This window comes from Xyrauchen texanus, chromosome 13, assembly GCF_025860055.1.
Source record: "Xyrauchen texanus isolate HMW12.3.18 chromosome 13, RBS_HiC_50CHRs, whole genome shotgun sequence".
Lineage (NCBI taxonomy): Eukaryota > Metazoa > Chordata > Actinopteri > Cypriniformes > Catostomidae > Xyrauchen > Xyrauchen texanus.
Window position 1 is genome coordinate 12,397,850 of NC_068288.1, and position 18,784 is coordinate 12,416,633.

Below are 18,784 nucleotides of genomic sequence, written 5' to 3' on the forward strand. Positions count from 1 at the left end.
ATGATTTTCCCTGGGACAAGAATGCATTCATACGAATTTTGGGTCATGCAAACACCTTATTCAGAATATTTTGCCTTATTCAGAAATATCCCAATAGCTTTTAAGCATGTAAACATCTCTTTCTGAATAAAAGCAGAACGTGGACCTTAATGAGACAATTATATGCATGTAAACATACTCAGTGATACCCGATCCGACACAGTTAAGCCATTTACTGACTGCCAAGACAGCGTGATGTGAATGACATTTTCACACACCACATATTCAACTATTATGCAATACTGAAATGACTAACATTAACTTCATTTACTAAAAAGCTAAAGATGAGGCCAGAATCTGGTCATGAACACTCACATGAGATGAACTGTGTTTAGATGTCTGACTCATTGGAAGAGAGTGAGAGAGGGGGGTAAGCAATCTGCCCCATCCTTTTAGAGATTCCACTGCAATACAATGGATAACGGTGGGATAGGGGGCAATACGCTATGATGACAGTGTGTGTTTTATTCAGCAAGTTTTATTTAGAACACTGTGGCAGGGCGGAGGGCGGGGCTAAGTCATGATGCTACACACCCAGCCCCTAATTAGGCTAATTAGCCATCGAGAGGGATAAAGGCCGACCGGAGATGGCAGTGCGACAGAGAGAGATTTCAATTCTATATTAAACTATTATTTATATCATCAAGCCGGTTCTCGCCTCATCCTTTCCCGCAATACCTTTACAAACACACTTTAAAAACTAAATTGTGATGTCCAAGTCACTTTCTCTACTCATCTTCCACTATGAAATATCTACCTAAATGTATAGGGCCTTAAAAGAGGCAGTGATAATATACAATAGGATTAATGATGGGCAATTGATTTCGAAATCGTGCCTAATGCCTTCATAATCCACTGTGGTAGGCCATAAACCAAAGATTAAAGACACCATAAATATTGTAACTAATTGATTTAGCGTGATCTCTATAAGGATCTTGGCTTGTAAAGAACAATAAATGACAAAGTAATAAAGATAAACATGAGACTTTGAGTAAAAAACACAAGAAAACGAATGTATGATTATACATTTTATACAGAGATTTTAGGGACATTAATAATCTTTCCAGAAGTGTAACATTCTTAAATAAACATTTCCCCCATTTTTAATCCCCCGTTATAAAACAATTTACATTTACACTAACATGAAATAGTTATAAAAATCCTTGTGTTCCTCTCTTGTGTCCATGTGTATTTCACATCTAGCCCTCCCATTTTGGCAAGAGATCTTCAGGAAACAAAAATACAGGACAAAGAAAGAGAATTACTGCTCTTTGCTACAAAGGAACAGCACTTGGCTTTTAACATGAGGGAAAAAACTAAAAAACAAGTGAAATAATGGAAGTGGAGTTGTTCAATTCCTACTAGCCCAAATATTCAGTTATATTCACTTGGCTAGAGCTCAATGGACCATCACTTCAAATGACAGCGGAAGTGATGTTGCAGTCGCCATCTATGAACAGAGCAGCAATGAACTAGAGACTATTTAGCAGAGACGGGCCACTTCTATTAAAATTAATGGGAGAAATTAGAACGGCCAAAGGATGAAGAAGTCCCACCTTACAGGTAAAAGAGCCAATCACCTTTTAGATACAGACATCACCTGTCAATCAACTTGAGAATGCGCATGCGCATTAGCTAGACAAGTATTTTTAGCATGAACTGAGCTTAAGAAGCAACATTTTATACAAGTGTAGTCATATTTTACTGCTGATTTTATATATGTTCTTTGATTGTAATCTTGAGTAACCATTTTGCCGATTTCGGTCTGTCCCCATTCAAGAGGTTAGGAGCTGTATTTTTATGCCACTTGTTTACATATAAAAACAGGTGCCCGGCCTGCCAGTGAGCGTTCCAAAGATGGCCACTGAGTGGACTAACTTGCCTTGAAAGGGACTTCGATCTCTGTGCCACTAGCATCAAAAAACTGTCCAAATGGGTTTCCAAAATATTCCACTTCTGCCACTGGTCAAAAAAACAGCCCCAAACTGACAGTACTGGTTGAGCTATGTCAGGCTGGTTGAGATTCTTAAGCAAGTCTGATCCATCCATCCATCCATCTTCGACTGCTTATCCGGGACCGGGTCACGGTTGTAGCAGACTAAGAAAAGTAATCCATATGTCCTTTTCCCCTGCCACATCCTCCAGCTCATCCTTGGGGATCCCGAGGTGTTCCCAGGCCAGCCGAGAGATGTAATCCCTCCAGCGGGTTCTGGGTCTTCCCCTGGGCCTCCTCCCAGTTGGAAATGCCCAAAATACCTCCTCAGGAAGGCATGCAGGTGGCATCCTAATCAGATGCCCGAACCACCTCAACTGGCTCCTTTCAATGCGGAGGAGCAGTGGTTCTACCCTCAAGCCCCTCTCGGATGTCAGAGCCTCGAATCCTATCCCTTAGGGTGAGCCCTGACACCCTATGAAGAAAGCTCATGTCAGCCGCTTGTTTTCTACCCAAAGCTCATGATCATAGGTGGGTTGGAACGTACACCGACTGGTAAATTGAGAGCTTTGCCTTCAGGCTCAGCTCCTTCACCACCACAGTCTGGTACAGCAACCGCATTACTAAAGACGCTGCACCGATCCACCCTTTCAATCTCACGTTCCAACTTATCCACAATGTGAACAAGACCCCGAAGATACTTAAACTCCTCCACTTGGGGAAGCTTCTCTCTCCCTTCCTGAAGAGAGCAATTCACCCTTTTGTGGCAGAGAACAATGGCGTCAGACTTGGAGGTGCTGACCCTGATCAAGTCTGATCACACTGTGAATTCGGCGACAAGAGGTCGAAAGTTCCACTGCTGAAATCAGTCTGTACTTACCAAAATTTTAACTACTACCCACATTGCCCAAACCTGGAGGTGTTAATGATCCTTTTCCAGCTGAAATGTCCAAAGAGTGGCGCCAAGAGCGAGTTGTAATATTAGTTAATAATGTAAAACAGTCTAAAGAACCCAAAATCTAACTGTCAGTGTAGTAAAAATTTAATTTTAGAGTGAACATGTAACCTCTGAATCGTGCTCATCAGTAGCTGGGTTTCCATTGGTATGTTTAGCATTTTTTATGTGCATTTCTAAAAATTAGACTAAAGAAAATACAAATTATTGTGCGTTTCCATCCACTACGTCATGCATATTATCTTGAGGGAGCCCGCCTTGTCATCATGGAGTAGCTGAATGACCACCTTGCTTTGGGTGAGTTTTATTTGCAGGATTGGAGCAATTGTACCTCATTTTATTAAATGCTGTCAGGGGATGCATTCGAATATGTGTAGTATCTGATATATTGAGGGCGGAAGTGGCTGCAATGCACAACGCCAACCTCGGTGTACCTGGGAGCGTCCAGACTCGAACCTGTTCTATTGGATTGTGAGGACCTCTTTAATGACCAGCTAAGGGTTAAACGAATGTTAAGGGCTATGTTCAAACAATTGTGTGTCAAGGCCTTATCTTTCATTGGGCCAGTCACTTCAAGCTATCGCACACTCATGAAACGTGCACAAATGTTCATAATGGTCGTTTTGCAAATAAACTGTTTCATCACCTTAATGCACATTTTAACTAATGCAAAACTCTAGAAAATCCATCTTCTTTAGCGCATTTAATTTTAAGTGAATTTTAAGAACTTATTGACATTTCAAGCATTTCCAATCAGGATTTCTTATGCACAATTTCAAAATGCTCATAAAATTATATGGATGGAAACCCAGCTATTGTTTATGTGAACACTATTATTCCTGGTTTCCATGGCAGCAGAATCCTTGTCAACCCAAGTCTAGCGCCACAGGGAAGGGGAGACCACATTTGAATTGATCAAGTCTGATGGGGGATGCTGCTTTTCAGTAATTCAGCAGTGTGGGGTTGATTTCAGGGTACATAAACATTCGGAAGCTGCATGTCGATTTCCAGTGTGAGAATGATGAACAAACAAATCAATCTGTGCAGAACGCAGTGACTACAGCTTTGTCAAAGTTTACTATGATCTGTCATGTGTGGGTCAGGTTTGGCTCAACTATGCTCAGATTCAGTGACAATGAAGTGTGAAAATTGCAAACTATAAAACACACTAAAACTCAAAACCTTTGAAACCATTTTCCTTAGTTTCACTATTTCCATAGTTACTGCATTTTGTCTTCACAGGCTAGCAAAGAGTTCACTCTTATTGACCTACAAATGGCTTACTTATAGTTGTCTTCACATTTTAAGTTGGGATAAGAAAAAACATCTTAACATCAATCGAAACGCAAACATCACCTTTAAGGAAGGGGAAAATATACAGTATATATAAAACAGGAAACATAAAAACTCCTGACACGAAAGAAAATGTGAAAAAGGTTAACTTTTCATGCTCATTTTTTTCTGGTTGCTAAATGAATAAAACAATAGTCTCCATAGGAAACATGTGAATAGATGGATGAGAGAAGATTTCAAAAAGTCCTTTTTGAGGGAGCCACATGGGAATGTAACATGTAATCGGCCTTTCCAAACACAGGATACACCTTTTATCCCAGAGATTGAAGCTAATCGATGGGAAATACCTTCAGGACTGTGTGAACATCTGTGTTGGGTTTAGACGTACAACAGTAGAAGAGGCTGACAATGAAATACCAATGATTCCTAGTTCTTTTGTTTTTATATCTGCATGTATTTCACTCGGTCAGTCCTTCTCTCTCTCAGGCTGTTGGTAGGGTCAGATTTTTAAGGCTAGGGTGAAAAGTCACACAGTGGAAGTAGAGCTTGGCATGCCATGCAGGGTGGTGCCGCTGGGCGTGCCACTGATGGCGTTGAAAATGTGCAGCGAATCAGAAAGTGGCCTCTTTGTTCCACCTTCCACAGCAGAGATCTGAAGAAGAGGAAGAATGTCAAATGATGAACAGGTCAAACTAACATTTGTATGTTTACTTTATTCTGTTATAAATAAGATGATAAAACCAATGTTTATTACCATCCGATCTACAAAGGCCAGCACAAAAGGGAGAGAGACCGAGTGTCATTAATAGTAAACACAATCTTAACATCCATATTCATAGGAGCCTTCTTTAAAGACCTCATGAAATCGGTGTTGACATTTCCTATTGAAATTGAAACTTTGGGTGGGACATATGGAATATTAGTTACCTCACAGCCATGAATATGTTTTGCAACTTGCTTGGGAGTTGCAGATGGTATTAGGGGGAGTGACATTTAAATTCTATAGAGTATTTTGACTGGACAAATATCTATGTAGTGCAAGATGAGTCGTCGATATTTAGGTTGTCCAGTTTCCCGGAAGTTCAATCGTTTGTCCTTTAAATCTTACAACCATAGTATCTGTTTGCCAATCAACATGCCTCTCTTTCTAACATTTAAATGAAGTTTACAAGTAAGTAGTTTCACTGCAGTGGGCTATGAGAGGTTTCTCTCTGAAACCCTCCTCCTCCACAGCACCACAGGTCTAAATCTGCTTTAGGGGGATTGTATGTAAGTCTAATTGTGCAGCAGCAGCGAATCATAAAACTCTAATATTGATTTCAAGAGGTCTTTAAGTCTTCATTCAGGTAAGGCTGGTAACATACTAGTGTATAAATCTCTGACTTTGTGCATGGTTATTCCTCTGACCTGTTCGTGCATTATGTGGGATAGTTCTCTGGCTAGGTCTTTATAACTGGCTTTCATCTCGTCATGATATTCTTGCTGATCTTCCTTTATCAGCCTTTCATTTACAGCCAGAGCCTGTCCACATGCCTCCACAAACTGCCTGCACACACAAACATATCACACACACACATATACAACCATGAGGCACGCTTCCCAAACTCTGATGTACCATGTGTGTCAAGTTTGAGAGATACTGATCAATGGTGTTTATATACCTAAAGACTTCTTTCAGCTGTTTCACTTTATTATCTGGGTACTTTTTGGTGCAGGTGTCTTCGAGAAAAGCTCTGGCATATGCAAGTGGTCCAGCATTGACCTGAAGAGAAGGATGACAATGCATTTCGTAAAATAATTTGTGTAATGGTAAATTTGTCTACGCCTCTGTTCAAATCAGCTTGGGCGCAGGCTTCCCTTTTCTCAGGAAATACAATTCTGTGTAATGTAACATTGTGTAAATACAAATTGTAAATGCAAAACATTTTGTTGAGAAAACGACTCATTTCTTGTTCAGCCAATTATGAATTCACAATACAAGAACTTTCTATTTGTCACCATTTCAATTACTTTTACATGAAATTAAACTACAATCTTTGCCTCTGAAGAAAGGTATGTCTTGCAAGGCAAGGTAGTATGTACAATTGTTTGACATAGACACCCAATAGATCTCCACCCCTTAAAGGGATCAAAAAATGAAAATTCTCACATAATGTTCTCACCCTTATGCCATCCCAGTTGTGTATGACTTCTTATTTTCATCCACAAACTCAAATGAAGATTTTTAGAAGACTTTCTCAGCACTTTGGTCCATACAATGTAAGTGAATGGGTGCCAAAATGTTAAAGCTCTAAAAATCAAATAAAGGCCTTTGACTTCAGTGGATAAATCAATGTCTTCTAAAGTGAAATGATACTGTAGGTGTGGGTGAGGAACAGATCAATATTTAAGTCAGTTTTTACTTCAATTCTCCTCCCTGCTTAGTCATTCTCCATGTTAACTTTAAAAAATTTCTTCTTGTGTTTTTGGTGATTCATATTCTTCATGCATACCGCCCCATACTGGACAGGAAGAAGAATTTCTGGCAAAAAAGAACTTAAAAATGTATCTGTTTCTCACCCACACCCATCAAATCACTTCTGGATACATTGATTTAACCACTGGAGTCAGTATGGATTACATCTATGCTGTCTTTATGTGCTTTTTGGAGTGGCACCCATTCACTTGCATTGTATGGACCTACAGAGCTGAGATATTCTTTTAAAAATCAATTTTGTGTTCTGCTGAAGAAAGAAAGTCACACACATCTGGGATGGCATGAGAGTGAGTAAATGATGAGAGAATTCACATTATTGGGTGAACTATCCCAATAATATACAAAGCATAAACACACAAAAACATTTAGTGAAGTGCACTTTTAATTTCACTAAGGAATAAAATATACAGTATTAACAATCAACATTTGACCCGTGACATCTTGGATGACATTTTTCACTGAACTCGTAGTTGTGCATTCTGGCATTACATCCATGCAACGCTGCCTTAGATTTTGGCCCTTATTGAGGTAACTTGTAAGGCCTCTGCATCATAAGTGTACCTTTGATGCCCAAAAATGTTGCCTTGGTGGGCAGTTCACTAGGTTTTGGAACAGAGCAGCTATATCTGTGTGTTCATATGTCACACACAGCACAATTACACACACACACACACACACACACACACACACACACACACACACACACACACACCTGCACACTGATGCTTCCTTGTAGTTTGAGCTGAAGGCGGATCATGTCAACATCACTGGTTGCACAAAGCGCTCTGAGTTCTGCCACCTTCCCGCTCATCGCATCTATGGCCACCTCGATGGGGCTCAGGTCTGTGTGGTGCTGATACATCACTGCTATACGCTTCTTCACATATGGGAAACAGTGTGTGGCTGAAACATAGAGAGAGAAGAAGAGAGACTTAATAGACATAAAATCAATGCAATGGATGGATATGGTCAGAGAAGGGTTGACTAATAGAAAACAAATTAAGGTCCCAGATGAAATCTAAGTCTACACCTCCAGCTTGTTTGTTTTCCTTAAAGACGGCAGATGACAAAACAGGGAATAGTGCAGATGATTGCATATTTAGAAGAACACATGAACCCACTTTATATTAGATGAATTTAATAATATGTACTTACATTAAACAAAGATACAATGTACTTATTATGTGTTAATATGTGTTGTTACACTGTACTTACATTTAAAGTACAACCTGTAATTACATCTGTACTTACACTGTTGAGTCAACCGCTAAACCTAAATGCAAATAAACTTATGCAAATCTTGCATATACAATTATGTACACAGCAAATGCTTTGTATCCAAAATTGTATATAAGTTTCTTTAATATAAGTACATTGTAGTTAAATACACCATATGGTGGGACTAAACACCCTCATCTGCCTCAATGGCCAGACCCAATATGATCATTTATCATGAAGAAGTGTATGAAGAGGTAGATTCAACAATTGGCTTATATAACACTAAACTTGAGACAAGGAGTTTGATTGACTGTTGCTGCACATAATTGCGGCCTAAAGCCCAAGATCAGGATGTATTAATGCAAGAAATGCAGACCAAAATGAAATGATAAAAGATTATATTCTAGGGAAGAACCGGACAAATAAATCCACTAAATAAAGGCCAAGGACATCTCATTATAAAATCAAAAAACTATGCATATAACTACTATTCCCAGAAGGAGGGAAACAAGGCACAGCAATGAGATATTGCACTCTTGCATACTCGTACTGAAGACACCTCTATTCCTGCCTGAAAAGCCACTGATACAAGGTGACGCCGAGTAGCCCCGTCCAATACAAATGCAGTCATCTGCGTCATACCCATCGTTCAAATCAAGGCTCTTCGCTATAGCTACAGTGAAGTGGGTCTGAAAAGTGTTGTATCTTGATTCCTTTCTTCTGGGATCAGTAGATACATGAATAACTTTACATTCCCATTCAGTCGGTTCACTCGGTACAACATATAGTCTATGAGATCTACAGTATATACACGGCCCATGAAGCCTGCAAACACAGAATGGGAACAATTAAAAAGCTTTTTCGGTTCACCGGGGTAAATCGCCTCTCATACATGCAAGCTAGCGGTCTGCAACCCGACCCGACCAGACGGGACCCGAGAACACGCCGGGCAAAGGGAAGTTTTTCAAGTAGGACTTCGGGTGAAAGTTCAAGTGAAGTTTTCTGCGTTCAGGTCGGGTCCGGGCTTCAAATCTGACAGTGTCATTCGGGCCGACTAGGGTTGGGCCACACAGTCTCGGTCACTGGTTAGGTTCGAGTTTAATTTTAAGACCCAAAGACCTCTAACTGTCACGGGCAATCAGAGAGGCAAAGCGCGCACACGCCCAGAGAATCCACAGTCACTTCCAGGACAGCGGTGACACGCGGCGCATGTGGCAGGGCATCCAGGCCATCACCAACTACAGGACAACATCAGTTGCCTGTGACAAAGATGCCTCCCTTCCAGATGCGCTGAACGACTTCTACGCTCGGTTTGAAGTGCAGAACGACGTGATGGCGAGGAAATCCACCCCTCCTCCCAACGACCAGGTGCTCTGTCTTACCACGGCAGATGTGAGGAAAACTCTACGTAGAGTCAACCCACGGAAGGCTGCTGGACCAGACAACATTCCTGGCAGAGTGCTCAGAGGATGTGCAGACCAGCTAGCAGATGTTCTTACCGACATCTTCAACATCTCTCTGAGCAGCCGCTGCTCCAACGCGCTTCAAGGCCACCACCATCATCCCCATGCCAAAGAAGTCTTCAGTGTCCTGCCTCAACGACTACCGTCCCGTCGCGACTTACACCCATCATCATGAAGTGCTTCGAGAGGCTCGTCATGAGGCAGATTAAGACCCAGCTGCCCCCTCACTAGACCCACTGCAGTTTGCGTGATCGCTCAAACCGCTCAACGGACGCATGCCATCACCACAACCCTCCATCTGGCCCTCACCCACCTAGACAATAAGGACTCATATGTTCAATGCTCTTCATAGACTTCAGCTCAGCATTCAACACAATCATTCCCCAGCACCTGATTGGAAAGCTGAACCTGCTGGGCCTGGACACCTCCCTCTGCAACTGGATCCTGGACTTCCTGACTGGGAGACCTCAGTCAGTCCGGATCGGGAACAGCATCTCCACCACCACCACACTGAGCACTGGGGCCCCCAGGGCTGTGTGCTCAGTCCACTGCTGTTCACTCTGCTGACTCACCGACTGTGCAGCAATGCACAGCTCGAATCACATCATCAAGTTCGCCGATGACACAACCGTGGTGGGTCTCATCAGCAAGAACAACGAGTCAGCATACAGAGAGGATGTGCAGCTGCTGATCTAACTGTTGTAGAGCCAACAACCTGTCCCTGAATGTCGACAAAACAAAAGAGATGGTTGTTGACTTTAGGAGAGCACAAGGTGAACACACTCGCTGAACATCGACGGCTCCTCTGTGGAGATCGTCAAGAGCACAAAATTCCTTGGTGTTCACTTGGTGGAGAACCTCACCTGGTCCCTCAACACCAGCTCTATCACCAAGAAAGCCCAGCAGCTGCCTCTACTTTCTTCGAAGGCTGAGGAAAGCACATCTCCCACCCCCATCCTCACTACATTCTATAGAGGGACTATTGAGAGCATCCTGAGCAGCTGCATCACTGCCTGGTTTGGGACTTGCACCGCTTCGGACCACAAAGCCCTGCAGAGGATAGTGAGGACAGCTGAGAAGATAATTGGGGCTCTCTTCCCTCCATCAAAGACATTTACAAAAAACACTGTATCCAAGAAGCAACCAGCATTGTGGACTGACCCCACACACCCCTCACACAAACTCTTTACCCTCCTCCCATCTGGCAAGAGGTACCGAAGCATTTGGGCCCTCACGGCCAGACTGTGTAACAGCTTCTTCCCCAAGCCATCAGACTCCTCAATACTCAGAGACTGGTTTGACACACACGTGTCCTGAGTTGCACTTTAATTACTGTCACTTTATAACTGTCTGCTACCTCAATAACTGCTATGTGCATAGAACACTATCTCATAGTATGTTATGTTTACATTTTTAGAAACTGTCATCTTTTTGCACTACTGAGTACTGGTCGGCGCTGCACTGTCTATTGTCCTGTTCATTGTCAGAAATTTGTTGTACTGTCCTGTACTTTTTGCACATGTTTGCACGTGCACTTTATATAGGTATATGTAGGTTTTTTATATAGGTATTTTATTTCGTTGTGTTGTCTCATGTGGTCCTGTGTTGGTCCTTCGTTGTTTTTATGTAGCACCATGGTCCTGGAGGAACGTTGTCTCGTTTTGCTGTGTACTGTACTAACTGTATATGGTTGAAACGACAATAAAAACCACTTGACTTGACTAATGCAAGCCACTGTATGTCAGCACTCACCAGCTGAGTGCAGTAGCATCCAAACTATCCAAAAACATCCAAGGTGTGTGAAGCCCAACCAACCCTAGCACAAATATTCTCTGTTGAACCTCCTTAAACAGTGCCCATGACAAAGCTATGCCAAGAGTTGAGTTCAAAAGAGTGTCCACGCACTGCCTCAAGCAATTCCACAGCCTTGCTGTTATATGCGAAGGATGTAGGTCGCAGACACCATCCGATGCGAAAGACGTTGCTTATGCAGCATTTCTACCACAATTTCAGGTTGGTGAAACAGACAAACTGAAATGGGCCGCTGACCCTAGGCAAAAAAAGGACGTGTGCATGACTTCAGAGTGTGCAACGCATTGGGGAAAAACATTTTGTCATAGCTTGGCACAGATTTAGCACAGATTTTAAAATCTTTGAATAGACAGATTCGAAAGGCTCAAAATGATTGGGCACAAAGCACATCCCGTGAAAAACCCCAAGAGTGCACGACCAACAGGCTTTCAGAATCAGAAAATGGTGGCATTGACTGAACAACTTCTGTTAGTATATTTGAATATATGCACAATCTAAAACTGATAGGGGGAACAGTGTTCCTCTGACTATTATGGCAGGCTATTTAAAGTACTAAAACTTCTCGTAAAGAGGGCTTCAGCATCGTGAATAGTAACAACGCTGGATGGCAGTCACATTACTGTGGTCTGTCAATAGGTTGGCATATGTTTAAGATCTGCGAGTAGTGTGACACAAAGCTCTCATAGTAAAATGCTGGTGATGTTACCAATTTCGTCAGACAACGAGGGGCACGAAAATCAGTGATAAACACACACTTTATATTTTATAGATCAGGGGGGTTCCACCAAGGGATCAGCAGAAGTTGCGGGGAACTCACAATAAACAGGACCCAGTAGAGTTGCATTGGATACCGACACTTTTTGCGATGTGCATGCACGTCACTAGTGGACCAAGGCAACACACTACCCTGCTAGAGGAGTGATTTCAAGGGTGATAAGCCCTTCTGTGAACAAGAATAAAGAGCAAGGCAGAGTGAATGTGTTCGTCACAAACTGTTAGCACTGCTTAACTATTTACTCAGTAAACACAGCTAATATTTGCCTTTTTTAGGTTTATGACAAGCAACTGTCTGACTGCAGCAGAATATGCTTCATTAAACACACAGGGATCACAGATTGTGTGCTTTTAAAATGCAATAAAGTTCATGTTTAGTCGGCAAGGCCAAATGCATTCGAGGTGGGTGGGTGGTGGTTTCCTCTCAGTGAGGAAGAAACACTCATAAGAGCTGATTATGAACTTTCCGGTGAAGGCCCTTGCAAAACTCATCCGAGCAAAGAGTGTGGATTCTTCTCACTAAACTAAAATGTCATTGAAATCTTTTTTTTGAGTTTGGCTGCCTATTTTACATACATACTGTACATACAATAATAACAGCTACTTATTAACCAATCTTTGTTCCAAGTGTTTAAAATAATATCACACTTGCCATCATGCTGTTGTCCTCAATATTGGCACTCTGTGCTGATATTCAGTACAACAGCACTCTTGTTACATTTGGTATCTGTAGAATGCACAACAATGAAATGAGACCAAAGCAGTGATCTGTTCTGAGATAAGTGATAGAGCCCACTCACTGGTGAGCACCGTCTTGCGTTTGCACTGTTCCTCCACCCCCCCATGCCGCTTGCCCGATTCTGTGAATGGTGTCTCGAACACAAAGCGCCGAATGTTGTGGCTCCTCTCAAAGTCAGTCTTTCTCTCCTCCAGCTCCTTCTCCTCCAGGTACGGCATCACATGCGTCACCTGGATGTAGGCAAACTTTGCCTCCAGGTCTTTAGGGTTCACCTGAGACAGGTTGAGAGAAGAAAGTTGTATACAGTTCTACGTGGATGGGTGGAGACCAGTGAAATACATGTGCACATGGATTCAACAGAATGGTGCATTAGGTTTAAGGTGATAACTGTTGTCAAAACGTTCAATCTCATCTATGATGTAACGCACTTCTGTCGCACTTCTGTGCACATGTGTGGACTAGTCTAATCTGTGTACATGTGATTACATATGGCCCTTTCCACAAATACTGTTCACTTTGGTGTCCCATTACTTTTTTGTAAAGCATTATAGGCAAACATCTCATGGTGTTTTGTTGTTGTAAGAACATCTAGTTTTGACCTCAAATATGAGCATTGTTTATATGGACAATCTAACACAAATTATGTTTAAAAAGCGGACAATGTGCAATGCCACGAAAACAACTTAAAGGGACAGTACACCCACAAATGAAAATTCTCTCATCATTTACTCACCCTCATGCCATCCCAGATGAGTGACTGTCTTTCTTCTGCAGAACACAAAAAGAGATTTTTAGAAGAGTATCTCAGCTCTGTAGGTCCATACAATGCAAGTGAATGGTGATCAGACATTTGTAGCTCCATAAATCACATAAAGGAAACATAAAAGCAATCCATAAGTGTGGATGAGAAACAGATCAAATTGTAATTAATTTTTTCCTCTAAATCTCCACTTTAACTTTAACTTTCAGATGTGAAAGTGAAACGAAACAGGCACCACATGTGACTTTCAGATGTAAAAGTGAAAGTGGAGATTTAGAAAAAAAAAGGACTCACCTACAGCTATGATATTGCTTCTGAAATATAGACGTAACCACTGGAGTTGGATTACTAAAATTTCCTTTATGTGATTTTTGGAGCTACAAAGTTCTGGTCACCATTCACTTGCATTGTATGGACCTACAGAGCTGAGATATTCTTCTAAAAATCTTTCTTTGTGTTCTGCTGAAGAAAGAACGTCAGACACATCTGGGATGGCATGAGGGTGAGTAAATGATGACAACATTTTCATTTTGGGGGAAACTATCCCTTTAAAAGTTTTCTTTTATCAGGAAAGGTAATAAACAGTTTATGCAAAAACAAACTAGCACAGGTAGAGTTTTGCCCATTACCCTGATTTCGCTCTGTATCTAAACACCTTTACCGGCATTCTGGTGGCTTATCCAATGTGTGAATGTGGTGTGTGAATGTCTAATCACGATTTGACATAAAAAACAGATTACAAGAGTAACCCCAGTCATTTCAAATCTCACACAGATTTTTTAAACAATATTGTGTATTGTTGTGCATGTAAACACACTCATTGTCATATTTTGACATCAATTGTTTCTATATATATTATAATATATAATATTTAAACTTTTTATTCATTTTAATAAATAAAAATGTCACATTAAGCCTGATATTTCATACCTGTTGATCATGATTTGTAAGACAAGAAAAAAAAAAAAAAAATCAAACAAATATTTTTCTTTAAATTATGGGAAATATAGGTTTATCAGTAACTACAAACCACAGTTTAGTACCAATTTTTTTTATCTATATCATTTAGATGTTTATTTAACATTTATTGCTTGGAAATTACAAAATGACACAAACATTTTTTTGGTTACAGGGTTAAAAAAATGTCAAATCTTATATAAAATAATAACATTTTAGAAAGTGCATGTGCTTTCTCCTATTCTCAGAAGGGCCATAAAAAAGAGAATGTGTGTTTGTGTGCATGTGTGCTCACCCTGCCGGAGTCTTGGATCATTTTGACATTTTCTTGGCCAAACTTGTCCGAGTACAGTTTAAGAAGGCGCTGGGAGATCTCTGAGAGAGGGGTAAACTTGGGTTCTTTATAGATATATTCCTTCCCATCCTCATCTTCAAAGAAACCCTGAAACACAGTGCCTATATCACAATCTGTGTGCGAGACATATGCATATACTGATTTTATTATGAAATAACAGCAAACAATAACAGTTTTTGCTTGATGGACACGCATCCCTGTTAAACCTTTAATTGAATTTTCTTTTAAAAACCTCCCAGCTATCCTGGATAAAGAAAACCTTGTGCTCACAGCACTGATAACACATCTGACACAGAGCTCAGACAATCAAGATCTAGAGATCTTTTAATAATATGCGTAATCTTTTATTTTCTGTTGTCCTACATGGAATATAGCTTCTGAGACTTCAATATAAAGCTTTTACTGTGCTTCTGTCCAAGTGTTGAAAAAACTCAAGCCAAAAAAGCGCACAGCTTCTGTAAGGTTAATGGGCACAGGTTACAGCAAAAGAGCTTGCTAAGTGAGGACTAGCTCATTTTTATGGTCCTAACTCATTTAAAAATGGCTTCCATAGTACACAAGGCCTGACGGTAAGCTGACTAGCTCAACCAGGATGAAGTAATGTCAGGATGTACAGATGATAGGATGTGTTAAATGTTTAAAGATTGATGAATGATGCAAGCACACAGAGTCAGGCCTCCTCTTCTTCTGACCCAAACACATAAAGACATGCAGGCAAATGAGCTGTAGTTAAGTGAGATCATTACAATCGCAAAGCAAAACCTTGCTGAGTATGTTAATGAGTGAGAAAGCACACACACACACACACACACACACAGTTCACAACATCACTTACCGCAGCCTTAGGGAAGAGAAGAGAGCAGAAAATATTGATTAACTGAGACCTACAATGACTTAAAAACATGCTTTAAAGAAGACTCAGGCTATCATGCAAGTTAGGTTTATCATGCATTTAGGAATGCCTATGTTCTGTAACCTGGTCTCATAGAATGAACGTTACTTTATATTAACCTGTTAGTCACGTTTCCCTGCAGCCACCATATCTGTGACCATCAACGGGAGGAAATAATGGCGGTGAATGGAAAAACAGCCGAAAAATGATATCAAGAAATACATCAACAATTGCTTTTGATCCATGTTAAGCCCCAGGAAAAGTGTATACATGTCTGAAGACAGCACAAATATTGCCAAATTGAACTTTCACAGACATTTAAATATATTTGATTCACAATACATCTCCGTACGCCAGCGAGTACACATGTCCACCGGTACATCACCATAAACATCTCTCATTCAGAAATTACAAATGTTTTTGTGTTGTTTTCTGGTCGGATTTAGTCACAGTTTTAAATTCTGTGATGATCCCGTCAGGATGAATGTAAGAGCTGCTTTTAAAAAAAATAAAAATCCTGAAGAAGTTTGTCGCATCTCACAGTGCAGCACAATGAAGACATATGGAATATTAGTCACAAACATGGCGGCCCAGTCATACAGTGATGTCCAGGTTAATACCTGTACCTTTTTTGAAAACTGATTTTATGTGCCGCTTTCTATGTTGCACTGCAGTTTCCTAGTGAAATTAACACTTGTGACGCTACAACAAATATAACTTTTATTCATTGTCACACAAATCACGAGTACAATTGCTGATTAGGACTTCATAAACACTCATTTTTCAATCTATTACCCCCCACCCCCCCACACTATGTTATGATATTTAAACACTTTTACTTTAATGCATAATTTGTAGAATGATACATTTTAACACTTTACACGTATTAAAGAATCACCTACATATACACTTATTCCATTATGAATTGCTTGTTTGGTAGTTTACCTGATAGGGCGTTGATGACCACGGTTTCGAGTCCAGCCAAAGATGCACGAAAGTGAAAGTGTCATAGAAGCGACACGAAATGACAAGGTTGCTTCAGTAAATATCTAGATTTTAGGTTGGGGGGTACAACAACAACAAACAACTGCGGTAAGTCACGGCATCCTCTTATATTATCGCTTCGTGCATTGCATGCCACATGTTTACTATAGCTTTGTCCGTCAGCACTGAGGGAGTCACATGTGATAAAGTTGGAGACATGCATACGAATGCTAGTAGAGGACAGTGGTAGATACTGTTTCGGATGCGGGTAGTACAGCGAGCAACACACATTTTGGTTCCGGCTGTAGAGCCCCCACAGCAGGGCATTTGGGTGATGCATACTCGACACGTCACCCAAAGCAAAGCGACACCACTGTCCTATTCCTGTCATAGGCGGAAATCGCGGGGGGGTCAGGACCCCCCCATCTGAGGGGTGTCCCCCCTAAAATATAATTAAAATATGTGTATTGTAAATAATATAATGATATATTCTTAAAATAATTGTTTAAGAAATAAAATAATACAAATGCAAACGGGGCAACAACAAAAAACCCCTTGGTGTCCCCTTCAAAAATTGCCCTTGAGAATTGTTATGTTTATTGTCCCCCCCAACATTTTGATGGAATTTTCGCCCCTGATTCCTGTTAGGATTTCCATTCAATTCTCTGCACCCACTGAGAATCATGCTGAGAACTCCCTAATTATTGGTGATTATTGTAAGGAATGTGGAAATACTAATTTATCCCTCAATTCATAGTTATGCTGCTTCAGTTAGGTCTGCCAGAACCGAAAACTGAAAACACTTCTCTAATTCTTTAACCCTGCTTTGAAGTGAATGGCATTTACGCAAATTTTATTCTATTTCTTTTCCTGTCTAAACCTCGGGATTATATCCCAAGATTATCGGAGACTGCCAGATCCATCTCCGGTCGTACCTGATGTCCGATTCCCACTGTGTCGCTGAGTGATGATGACCAACTGTAGCATGTGCCTTCCAGACCTCAGTCTACTAAGACGGACTTCACAGAGGATGAATTGATGTAAACTCAAAGACATGGGATTCTTCATTAGCCACTGTCTGAAGCATGGGCTCAGGATGGAGTTCACTAAAATGACCTGTAATAAGCTGACTGCGATGCTCCTCACTGAATGATACCTATATCAACTTGGTCAAAGGAGAGAAAACACTCTCTTAAACTACACAGAAAGTGAATCAACCACTAACAAAAGCCTTCATCAGCCAAAATCGAAGGACAATGCATCTACATGTATTTCCTCAGTTAATTCGGCATGACTTCAAGGACTTTAACACAAATGTATAGTTCATACAAAATCATTGTGTTTAATCATTGACCCACAACACTCACAGTAGTTTACTAGTTCTAAACATAAATGACTAATATTGGTATTATATTAATTCATTTTCTGTTATAGCATACTTGAATGTACAGCTGATGTGAAACAACGCCTGTTGTGAAAAGTGCCATACAATAAATGTGACTTGACTTAACATTTTACTTATTAAAACCTCCATCTAAAATTCACCTTAACATCATGATTACAACCTCATTGCACTCGGTTTTGGCAACCCCTGCTGGATATTTCACTTGAAAACTTCAGGCAAACGTCTAATAAAGCACATAATTTCAGTTTCGCTAAAACGTTGCAATGCTCATGTAACGTTTATGAGACCAGGCTGTTATTTAAACGTTATGTGCAGTTTGGCCTCGGACCCCTTTTCCAGTGATCCTTTTAAAATGATAGTTCACCCAAAAATGGAAATTCGAACATTTTCCATAGAACACAAAAGGAGATGTTTTGAAGAATGTTCATACTGATTTTTCCATACAGTGAAAGCATACAGTGACAAGGGCTGTCTTTGCACTCCAAACACATTCACATTCACACATCACACCAGGTTTGATGTCAAGGATGCCAAAGGCCACTGGGAAATTCTCATATTACTCCAAAATCAAAAGAAACAAATAGAAATCATATTTTTCATATTGAAAATTAAGCCAATTTTAAGGCTATTAAGATTTTTTACATTGTGACATTATTTTTACTACAGATACACATTACACATCATTATGATATTCTCATTACAATGTATTATTTTAATTGTTAAGTATTC

The 18,784-nt window shown here is 40.5% G+C and overlaps 1 pseudogene; it reads right to left on the reverse strand.

Moving 5' to 3' along the window:
* Positions 1-1,081: 1,081 nt before the first annotated feature.
* Positions 1,082-18,784, reverse strand: part of LOC127654243 (dedicator of cytokinesis protein 9-like) — an 88,250-nt pseudogene continuing 70,547 nt past the window's right edge.